The sequence below is a fragment of the Nicotiana tomentosiformis genome, chromosome 4, assembly GCF_000390325.3.
Source record: "Nicotiana tomentosiformis chromosome 4, ASM39032v3, whole genome shotgun sequence".
Taxonomy (NCBI): Eukaryota; Viridiplantae; Streptophyta; class Magnoliopsida; order Solanales; family Solanaceae; genus Nicotiana; species Nicotiana tomentosiformis.
The window spans coordinates 82,391,894-82,402,520 of record NC_090815.1 but is presented as its reverse complement, the minus strand read 5'-3'; positions in this window follow the sequence as shown (position 1 = coordinate 82,402,520).

Sequence of the window (10,627 nt, the reverse complement as noted above, 5' to 3'; positions counted from 1 at the left end):
CACCCTTGGGCCAACATAGCTTCGCCCCGTGGGTAATATGATAAAATATGCCATTCATCTACTAGTAAAGTCACAACTATTTTTATACATAAAGACTGCCACGTCAGCAAAAAAACCAAACAACTTGACATCCCCTCACATTTCGCTCCATGACACAAACTCCCTTGTGGTTTACGATACTGTGTGTATCTCCCTTATTTTAATTTGTTTTGTAATAATTCTTTAAATTGTTTTTCATTACTATAAATTAAATATAATTTGACAAATTTGCCCTTTTTAAATATTATATTCTTTCAATTAATTACTTCTATCAAAATATCATATTTAACAAATTTTATAAAATGAAATAAAAAGGCAATTCCTATAAAATATTTTGCTATAAAATATTTTTGTTTCACCCACCAATTATAAGAGCCTATGATTAGAGTTCTTAATAAATAAGACTTCAAGTTTTCTATGATCTACATAATTTGTAGATATACACAATATTTAGAGTAGACCACATGAACAGGACAAGGGGAAAGTATACAACAGCAATTATAAAGTCATAGTAATGCAAAAATGTCTCAAACGAATTAAGATAAAGCATATAAATAAAGCACAAACGGTCAGAGGTGGAGCCAGAATTTCAGTCGTATGGGTTCTGGATTTTAGAAAGATGATTTCAAGTGTTAGTGTCTGAGTTCTAAATTTAATATTTGTACATATTTAATGAATTCTAAACACTAAATATAATGTTTGAACAAAAGTTACTGGGTTCGGCCGAACCCGTATTTCGACTTGTGCATCCCTCCAGCAGACAAGTAAAATGAATAAATTTGAAAATCAACACTGACTCTATTTCTTAATTCAAATGATAAACTATCATGTTGCTCTTGTTTATACATTGGACAGAAAAAAACTTTCCATTATTGTTATTTTCTGTATTAGCACTTTATTTCGAATACAAAAAATACCACTTGTAAGACGTGTTTCAAGAATGAGCTTTCTAAATCACTAATCTCAAATGCAATTTATAAATCTCATTGGAACAAATGCAATTTATAAATTTCATTGGAACAAATGCAATTTCCGCTAACGACATCTCCTAGACCTTAGTTTCCTCGGTTTGTAATGGACACATGTGTTTACCATGTTTACCTGTAAAACGGTAAAGCTAAATTTATTACGTGATTTATAGACAATCAAAGCGATTTGATTACTTTAATGATAAAGAAATAAGAGTAAAAGTAAGATTTAGCAGTTGAAATTGAAGAAGATGACGAGCCTGGCTCCGAGCGCAATATCTTCGAAGACAGAAATGAAAGCAATATAAAAAGCAGATAAAGTTGTATAATTGTGAGCGAAAATGAAATACAACATATGTTTTGTCGAGAATTTCCCCTTTATAATGGCTGCTGAGCCTGCTATTTATAGTTATATCTAGGAAAATAAGATCTTAGGATCAAGCTGATGACGTCCACAACACACCTCGATAAGAGATATGATACAGTCGTATGCAATATAAATTATCCAACTATAAGTCGGGGTCAAATCCACAGAGAGTTATAAGGGGTGTTAGGAGTATATAATTGAAGAAAGCGAATGGATTAACTAAATTTGCACTTCCACAAAGAGTTTTGATTTATACTTCTACTATTACTCTAACAATTGTAAACTAAGGAAAATAAACTAGCAATGAATGTTTTTGGTATTTTTCCAAATAGTTTAAAAGCTTAGGGACGTGACCATAACCTAGGTGTTCGCCTAATTGGTTAAATATATTAATACTTATTTTGCTGATTGGGGTGTATTATAGCTCTCAACTCTACGTTACACACTCAATACCTCTCGGTCAAAGAGTGATTTTGCCCAATTTTGCTTTCTCAAGTCCAAATGTGTATCAAACAAAATAGTTTATATGAGCTCAAGTCGGGTTCTTACTATCTCTAGTTTGAACCCTTTAATTAGGCTAATCGATCTCTCAATTAACCCAATTCCTTGTTAGCCAAGTTATCCTAAACTAGGTCCCTCTTTCTCAAGTAGAGACTAAGTCAATGTTTGCAACCATTAATTCTAAAATTGAAGTACGAACTAAACTAAATAATCAACACCCAATAATAAACAAGCATTAAATTAAGTACCCATAAAGTTTACACACTAAGATTTTCACAACCCTAATAAAAATCTAGCTACTCATAGTGAGTATCGAAAAGAATAATAAAGAAGAGCTAATCAAACTCATAATCAAAGATTAAAATGATAAAATATAATATTTAAGCACTAAAATAATCACAAACTTCCTAAAATGGCAAAAGGTAACGGCTACAACAACTTTCTACTCCCAAACTTGACCTAAAATTGTGAAACTCGTCTATTTATTGTGGGCCAAAATTCGCTGACAAAATGCCCTCGGGAGGTTCTACGGCCGCACAATTCCATGTGCGGTCCACAAATTTCTTCAGATGGCAGGAGAGTGGGTTTTGCAGCCGCACATTTATGGATTATGGCTGCGCAACAACTTCTGCGGCCACACAATTCTTGTGCGATCCGCACTTCAGCAAGGCGTCAGGACTTGATCTTTTTTGCATATTCACTGAACTTTGAATTTTTGTCAGTAAAAGCCCTGTTCTGCGGCCGCACAATTTATGTGCGGTCCGCACATTGGTCAAAATACTGTAGGGTTCTGTTGCTTGGTTTGCGGTCGCAGATGGAATTCTGCGGTTTGCAATTTCTTCTGCGGCCGCAGAAATCCTTCTGCGAACCGCACTTCTTTGCCTCTGCTCCTTTTAATGCCTTGTTCTTAGGAATACTCCTTTTTGATTCGAATTTTATCATGGTAGACCAAACTTCCAACATTCCTGCAATTTGCACAATTTTATTAGTTTCGGAAACGTAAATCAATACTTTCGGACTAAAATAAAAGCAAAAATATGCTAATAAGTAGTTAAAATCCCCACTTATCACAAGCCCCACTTAAATGATAATAAATGGGGCATTGATGAATACGTAATAACAGGTCATGAATACAAATATTTCCTGCAACGATTGCTCATTTAATACGAGAGAATATTCCTTCATTGAATGCTATCCGATAGCACATATCCGATCTGCTCCCATTGATTATGTTCTCTTCGGGATTTCCCCGACCTCAATCAAAGTTGTCGTGATTGGTACTGATTATTACTTGACTTACCCTTTGTTTGCCTTTGGCTCCACGTGTCATGCTATCATTTGGTCATTTATTATGAATTGATTTTACCCCATACAGATAGTCCCCTTGCTTACTAGTGACACATCTTTGTGTCATCAGAAAGTTGGTGAAGATGCCTTTCTTGGCGGGAAGTTTCCTGAATAGGTTTTGACGCTTGAAAGGACGCACGTCTTCTCGCATTTAATACCCTGAACACGTGTTGTCCCACTATTCAACAAATATTTTTGTCGGTTTTTCAAAGTAATCATAACCATGATTTTTGCGGTCTATATCTTTACTTCTACTCATCATTTTACTTCTTTCACTTCCAAAATTTCCATATGTCTATCTCCTTCTCTGCAATCACCTTCTACCCGCTTAGAAAACTTTCATCGTCTCTAACTCTTTTAAAACTTTTACAACCTCTTTGTTAACATGGCTTCCTCTATCGCATTCTCTAAAAACTCAGGCCTTCTCTTCGGTAGAGGCCCAAATAAGAACAAGGATGCAGAGGCCAATTCCAAGCCTCCTACTGTAAGCACCATCATACCCAAACACCTGAGTATCGTTAATGAATTAGAAGAGAAGGACCCATCTGTTTCTCCACAGACTTGGGTTGTCAGTAGGTATCCCTCCCCCGTTTGCCCTTCTAGTATCTCTGCAGTTAAGGAGGGCTGTAACTGCCCTAATCTCAATATCCTCTCTTCGGATATGATAGAGCGAGTTACCTTCACCAAGGAGGGTTTTACGTATGTCTATACATATCCCTTTACCTTGGGTCCATTTTCCTTGGGGTCGAGTGAAGGGCTCGACCCCGTAATTTTACAGTTTTACCACCGGTATCAGGTCTGCTTGGCACAAGTAGGCATGTCTATATGGCGAACGGTGGCTTGCCTATGCCAGCTGTGCACAGAGACTGGGAAAACCCTAACTCTTGCACACATGATGAATTTCTACACTCCCAAATTTTTCCGTGGGGGAGAATTAATTTCAGCAAACGCGACCACCACGCTATTCTCACCAATGTAGATGATGACAATGACCGCAGGTGGATGGAGGGATTCGTCATCATCGCTACCAGGGATATCATCCCGGCCACAACTCCGCCTTTTCTTGAGTCGTGGAACCGACTTCGTAAGTTTATGACTTATTCACTTTCTTCATTAAAAGATTATTTTTCGTTATTGTTGACCTCTTCATTTCTTTTGTTTCAGCTACCAGGTGGGAACCACCACGGGTTTAAGACCTGGACCAGTGGGTTAAGAAGATTCTTCAAATTACAACACCAGAATCCCGTCGATGGAAGGAAATGTCCCCCAAATATGAGTGGAAGGCCAAGAACCATGGTAAACCGAGTCATTCTTCCTTTTATCTTTGTATGAACGTAGATAACTTTGCTAACTCCATTTTTTGATTTGTTCAGGACTTCCGCAGGGTTCCGTTACTAGCCCCGAGGTCGACATTTTAACTGACCCCGAGAAAGCTATGAGGGTGCTACAAATTGCCCTTGCTCGAAGCAGTGCACGCAGACCTACTTCCGGTGAAGGTGCTTCCTCTCGGAGTCCCCAGCTAGAGAACAAGCAACCAAACGACGATGTTCTTCCTCGGCTAGGGCTCAAAATAAAAAATTAAAGAAGGCAATGATTGAGCCAGCCACAGTGGTCGTTATAGAGGACGGGGAAGCCAGTGATGATGTGGCTCCCCATGAAAGGAAAAGAATATCTTCATCATCTCAACCGACGGGTCAGCTGGAGGAGCATCAAAGCCCGACCGCAGGAGAGGTCCAAGCGCTTTGGGGTGAGATGGATTTGGTGAAAAACATTGATTCTTGCTTTCCCGCACCCGTTGATATCTCTGGTCTAAGGAGTTCGGACCCCGGGCCTCTTCTGCCTTCGGCCACTGAGCAAACAATAATCAGCGCTGCTCCTGCCGCAGCTGCTTCTCAACCTTCAACGCTAATGACTTCACGCCTTTCAACACCAGCTGCACCATCACCACCAGCACGCACTGCATCCCCTCCACCACCGACAAACGCCCGAGAGGGGTGCTTCTCCTCACTAGTCTCCCGATCATGGGAATTGGGGTATAATTACTCACCCCTTCTCCTGATACCCGAGAGAGGAGGAGTGCTACTTTTTCGGTTTCAAAGGAGTGCCATATATTGTCCAAGCTGGCGGAGCTTGCGAACTACCTGAATCCACTGGCTTCAGAGAAAGATATGAATAAAGTAGGCTCCCTTTAGGGGGAGTGCTTATTAAATAATGCTATGCACAATGCGGCAGCGGTACCGTACTTGCTTTCTTGTCACTTCTTTTCTGTTTATCTGCTGCAATGGGATTTCTTACCTTGATATTCTTTTTTATAGGACAACTTTCTTGCTTCTATGGGCCTACAAAAATTGATTCTTGGTAAGAAAGGACTCGCCTCCGACCGGGATCAACTATTGGCCGAAAGGGACCAACTTACTGCATGCCTCCAGGTTCTGGAGGCAAAAGCTGCCAAGGTGGGCGAACTTGAGGCCTGGTTGCAGCAAAGTGAACAAGAGATGGTGACCCACAACTAAGAAGCTACTCAATTACTTGCACAACTTCAAGAGGTTAAGTCTAAGTAGGCTGAGTTCCAAGACATTGTGCTTGCTGCTACTGAGAGTGAGTCGGCCTCGGAGGACCAAATAAATAACCTGAAGGTAGAGCTGACCTCCCAAATCGAGGAAACCAATGCCGTCGAGGAGAGGAGGGCCAAGACGGAATAAAGGTTTAAGAGAATCGTGGAGCAAAATCGGATCCATTCATCCACGACTATGGAACTTGATTCTCGCCTCGGTGCCATGAGATCCAAGAGGGACGACCTCCAGACCGAGGTTAGTAGGCTTAAAGCAAGGCTCCAGTACCAAGAGTATTCCCTCATGTTTGAAAAGACTTAAGCTATATATCACATGAGGAGGCCTAAGCGAACATCAGCGATATTGATGATTGCATCGTCAAGGCCCGAGAACTGGAGCTAACCACCCGAGAAAACCTTCCTGCTCGGTCTGCTGCAACCGACTCTATGAGCACCGATTCCGAATACTCAGGAACCGAAGAGGAGGTTGAAGAAAATGATTATGATGAAGGTCCAGTCCCCGAACCGGTAGCTGATCCACATTTTTCCACCGGGAAGGGGAGGACGCAAGACCCTCTCTCGATGATGATAATGCTTAGATTATTTCTTTTTTTCTTTTTGCTGCTTTTTTTTGTACTTTGTAACTATGCCAAACTTTTCACCGAGTTTGGCATTTCGATAAATGAAGATGATTTTTGCTTAAGTGTTATACAAAATACATTCTTTTTGCGTTGAATTAGTTAAAGCTTTGGGTATATTGTCATCAGATAGATTCTGATTCCGGGCATAAATTCTTCCGGAATCAACCCTTTACTATGAGGGTTTCATAATATAGGGCCCTCATATATTTATGGTTCTATTGAAGAGGCCGTCTCCTATTCATTCCGACATAAGAATTTGAAGTTTTTCGTTAACTTTTAAATGATAAAATTAACTCATCGTTTGGACAAGAAACAAGATATAAATAAAAGGACTTTATTTTATTCCTGCTTTCTTTAAAAGTACATAAGCATTCGTTTGCTTAAAAAAAACTGCCAATACATGTGGCTAACTTGTATAACTTATTTCTATAGGACTGGTCATGCAGTCCTCGTCCCGATGAGACTTCATTGTTCCCGGTTCTCGTAGTCCCCGATTTTCGTGGCATTCTTGTTGCCGTATCTTATACTATTCCCCTAGTGTTTGAATGCAAAATATGCGAATTGGAACACTGGAAGTCTTGCTTTGTTGATGGAAATAACTCGTGAATGGTTAAATAGTCTTTGGTTTGATGGCAAACTTTTGCTTCCCATTAGGAATTTGCCATCGAGCCAAATATTATTTAACCATACCATATCGATTTATCATTAACGTGTATACATCAATGCCTTGTCATTTAAAGGTATTAACCTTGCCGATGACTCTCCTTTCGTAGTATGCTTTTCATTACTGTCTCGTTAAAAACCTTGCTAGAAAAACCCAATTGGGACAAAAATTGGTCAAAGGAAAAATGGTGCAGCACATACTTTCAGTATTGATAAGATCTATCAGCACCAATACCTTTTGAGGTGAGTCACATTCAATTGCTGGGAAATTTGACTCCATCTTGATTTTCCAATTCGTATGATCCCTTACCGGTGATAGCTGAAACTTGGTAGGGACCTTCCCATGTTGGACCCAGCTTCCCAGCGTTGATTTTCCGTGTGCTCTGAGTCACCTTCCTCAAAACTAAGTCTCCTACTTTGAAATAGTAGAGATTGGCCCTCCGATTATAGTATCTTTCCATCCTTTACTTTTGAGCCACCATCCTCACGTATGACAAGTCCTTATATTCATCGAGCAAAACCAGCTTCACCAGCAACACCTCATTGTTTACTTCTTAGTTTTCTCGGGAAAACCGTAAAGTCGGTTCCCCTACTTCCACCAGTATCAGAGCTTCCACGCCATATACGAGAGAGAAAGGTATATCTCCCGTGCTTGATTTCGCCTTTGTCTGGTATGCCCATAGCACACCCGGTAACACCTCGGGCCATTTTCCTTTAGCAGTTTCTAACCTCTTTTTGAGGTTTAGGATAATCACCTTATTCGTTGACTTTGCCTGTCGATTAGCGCTCGGATGGTATGGTGAGGATGTAATCCTTTTGATTTTCAAATCTTCCAGATTTTTATTGACTTTTGAGCCTATGAACTGCGGTCCATTATCGCAAGCAATCTCCTTCGGTATTTCGAATCGGCAGATTATGTTGTCCCATAGGAAGTCGACCATTTATCGCTCACCAATCTTTTGGTAAGGACCTGCTTCAACCCATTTAGTGAAGTAGTCAGTTAAAATTAAAAGGAATCTTATCTTTTCGAGATTCGGTAGCGGTGGACCAACTATGTCCATCCCCCTTTTCATGAATGGCCATGGGGACAATACCGAATGCAAGAGTTCCGTTGGTTGGTGTACCAACTGTGCATAGCGTTGGAATTTTGTCTCATTACTGAACGAACGTCTTTGCGTCCTGTTCCATCCGGGGTCAATAGCATCCTGTCCTAACCAGCTTCAGTACTGACGAATCTGTACCAAAATGGTTCCCTCAAATTCCTTCATGGATTTCTCTCATCACGTAGTCTACCTCCGAGGCTCCTAGATATCGGGCCAATAGGCCTTGGTAGGATCTTCTATATAATTGCCCATCCTTGAGGCAGTAACAAACCGCTTTGGTGCGTAATGCTCGGGACGCCTTCGGGTCTTCGGGTAATTTTCCATGTCGAAGATATTCAACGAGCTCATTCCTCCAGTACCAGACTAGGTTGGTTGAATTGACCTTGCAGTAACCATCCACATCCAATACCAAATGTAGAAGCCGAACGACGGTTCCGGAGTCAATCCTTTCATCTCCGTTGATGATCCCAAATTGGCCAATGCATCTGCTTCCACGTTTTATTCTATCGGAATGTGTATGATTGACCATTCCCTGAATCGTGCAAGCAACGCTTGATCCTTGTTCACATACTGCTACATGCATTCTTCCTTTGTATAAAAAACAATCCTGTATACTTGGTTAACTACCAGCTGAAAATCACATTTGATCTCAATAACCTTAGAGCTAAGTCCTCGGGCTAGTTCAAGTCCTGCAACCAAAGCCTCATACTCGACTTCATTGTTAGTTAACGGAACAGTCTTAATGGCCTGTCTAAGGGTTTCTCCCGAGGGCATGACTAGAACTACCCCGAGCCCGGACCCTTTTACATTGGAAGCTCTATCTGTAAACAACGTCCAAACTTCTAATGTCGTTTCCGACACCAGCACTGCCTCTTTAGTAGCTAGGTGTATTAACCCGGGACTAAAATCGGCCACAAAGTCGGCCAATACTTATGACTTGATTACAATTCTGGGTTTATACTCAATGTCAAACTCACTAATTTTGACTGCCTATTTATCCAAACGGCTTGACAACTCAAGCTTGTGAAGATCATTCCTCAAGGGAAAGGTTGTCATAACGACTATTGGGTGGCATTGAAAGTAGGGCCTAAGCTTTAGAGAGGCGACAACGAGATCTAAGGCCAGCTTTTCGAGGTGCAGATAGCGAGTCTCCGTTCCCGACAATATTTTACTAACATAATAAATAGTAAAATGCGTACCTTCTTCTTCTTGGACTAAGACGACACTTACCGCTACTTTCGTGACCGCTAGATATATTAGAAATTGCTCGTCTTCCCCCTATTTTGACAATAACATAGGGCTTCATATGTACCATTTATTTCTTTCAAGGCCTGCTGGCATTCCGGAGTCCATTCGAAATTGTTATTCTTTTTGAGAAGTGAGAAGAAATGATGACACTTCTCAGAAGATCTTGAGATGAATATGCTTAAGGCTGCTAACCTCCCGGTTAATCTTTGTACCTCCTTTACATTTGTTAATTGATCTAGAATGTCCTCGATAGCTTTGATTTTGTCGGGATTTACCTCGATCCCTCTTTGCGAGACTAGGAACCCCAAGAATTATCCGGAACTAACCCCGAACATGCATTTTTTCGGGTTGAGTTTCATATTATGCTTCCTCAAGATATCGAAGGTTTCTTGGAGGTGTTTCAAGTGATCTCTTGTTTTCAAAGACTTGACTAGCATATTGTCGATGTACACCTCCATTTTCTTGCCTATTTGATCCTCAAACATTTTGTTAACGATCCTTTGATAAGTGGCTTCTGCGTTCTTAAGCCCAAATGACATCACATTATAACAATATGTGCCAAAGTTCGTTATGAATGAAGTTTTTTCCTGATCCTCCGGGTTCATCTTGATTTGATTATACCTGGAGTAGCATCAAGGAAACTCATCAACTCATTTCGGACCGTAGCATCAATCATTTGATCAATATTCGGCAATGGGAACGAGTCTTTAGGGAATGCCTTATTTAGATTGTTATAGTCTACGCACATTCTAAACTTGTTATTCTTTTTTGGTACGACAACTACGTTGGCTAACCATTCTAGGTACTTTACCTCCCGTATGGATTTGAAATTGAGTAATTGGGTTACCTTTACTTTAACAAACCTGGTTCTAACCTCAGCAATCAGACGCTTCTTCTGCCTTACTAGCGGGTAGCTTGGGTACATGCTTAGCTTATGCATGGCCACTTCCAATGGGATACCTATCATATCCAAGTGCGACAATGTAAAGCAATCTGCGTTAGCTTTAAGAAAATCTATAAAATCTAACCTGAGTTCGGGATTGAGTCCTATCCTCAAGTGAAACTTTCTTTCTAAGAATTCTTCGAATAAAACCACTTGTTCTAGTTCTTCTATAGTGGACTTGTTTGTATCCGTCTACTCCGGTACCTAAAAGTATCTCGGCACATGGTGGGATTCCGATGACTCCTCGCCTTTATCA